Source organism: Pundamilia nyererei, unplaced genomic scaffold (assembly GCF_000239375.1).
Source record: "Pundamilia nyererei isolate P.nyererei 1_Seehausen unplaced genomic scaffold, PunNye1.0 scaffold00074, whole genome shotgun sequence".
NCBI classification, from domain to species: Eukaryota; Metazoa; Chordata; class Actinopteri; order Cichliformes; family Cichlidae; genus Pundamilia; species Pundamilia nyererei.
In genome coordinates, this window is record NW_005187475.1 from 2240461 (window position 1) to 2242279 (window position 1819).

Below are 1819 nucleotides of genomic sequence, written 5' to 3' on the forward strand. Positions count from 1 at the left end.
TTATATAAGCAGGCACGGAGAAGTGATGTAGATTTTATGGTAACCACAGAAAAAGCAGATCTTTTGCTTTACTATGAAGTGAATGGAACTGTCTGATGCAAACAATACATTTTGGGTAACAGATTATACCCTCAATGACATTCATAAGCAGTTGCATCAACAAAATTTAATGACAACACATTTGAGACTTTGAATGTGACACGGTTGTTGGTGCCAAACGGGCTGATCTAATTTACCAGGATATTCCCACAATTTACCTAGGTTTTTACAGAGAAAACTACTTGGTGAGTTTTCTGAGTGAAAATCTCTTGTTGATGCCAAAGGTCAGAGGAGAATGGTCAGACTGCTTAAAGTTGATAGGAAGGCAACAGTAACTCAAATATATTATGTCTTGTTACAGCCAAGGTATGCAGACGAAAATCTCTAAATGCACAACACGTCTGACCGTGAAGTAGTTGGGCTGCAGCAGCAGACAACCACACTGAGTGGCAACCCCATCGACCAAGAACAGGAAACTGAGGCTAAAGTTCACCAAAAGGTGCCAATAGAAGATTAAAAAAAACAAAACATGAAAGCACGGATTAGAGGTGGGAATCACCATACATCCCACGATACGATATTATCACAATACTTAGCGCACGATACGATATTATTGCAATTTTTAAAAAATATTTTGCGATATTCAGATTCTGTACACAAAGGTAAACTTTATCAATATTCATTTTATCTAATATCAAAGTCTCACACTCAGTCTTTCTCTCATTTCAGTCTTATTGTTGACAAACTTGAACGGTTTGTATTACAGTCTAGTCCAACTTAACTGAATGCAACCATCTGGTACAATTATAGCTATTCTGAACTATGCAATTTATGAAAACTATGCAGCCCATTCAGCAACTGAAGAATTTGAAAGTAAATTAAAACAAAATATAATTTTACATTAAATAAAAAAGTTTTAAACTTAATTAAAAAACTTAATTAAAATAAAACATGTCTTAAATTAAAAGAAGTAAACTGTCATGTTTATTTCTGCCAAAAAAAAGTAAAACACATTTGGACAGCGAAGGAATGTCAGGATTCTTGCTCAGAAAAAGGATCAACATGCTCTGAAGTCAGTCATGTTCCAGTCCACAAAAACTTTTTTTGTAACAAAATATCGATTTCTGCTGTCCCTGTATCGATACATTATTAGCAAACAAAATATCACGATACTACACAGTATCGATTTTTTCCCCCACCCCTAGCATGGATCCACTCTGTCTTGTATCAACGGCTCAGGCTCCTGCTGGTGATGTAACGATGTAGAGGATATTTCCTTGGCACACTTTGGACCCCTTAATACAAAATGAGCATCATCTAAACACCACAGCCTACCTGATTATTGCTGCTAACCATGTCCATCTGTTTATGACCACTGAGTACTATTCTCATAAAGCTCAAATCATTTCAACATGGAAATGAGTTCACTGTAGTCAAATAGCCTAAACAGTCACCAAATCTCAATCCAATACAGCATTCTTGGGATGCAAAATCTCTGAGGAATGTTTCCAGCAGCTTCTTAAATCTATAACGTGAAAGAATTTGGGCGGTTCTGAAGGCAAAAGAGGGTACTGGCAAAGTGAACCTAATGAAATGTCAAGCACAGTCATCAGTAGCATTATACACCTTTCCTCTGAAAACCTTATTTTTTCAACCACTTAGCTGTTCTTTGTCTATTGAGATACAAATAAACATCAGTAAAAGAAATGACATAAAATATGCACAGATCCTTATTCTACGCAAAGAAAGAAAAGTAAGTAAATACTCAGAGCATAAACAG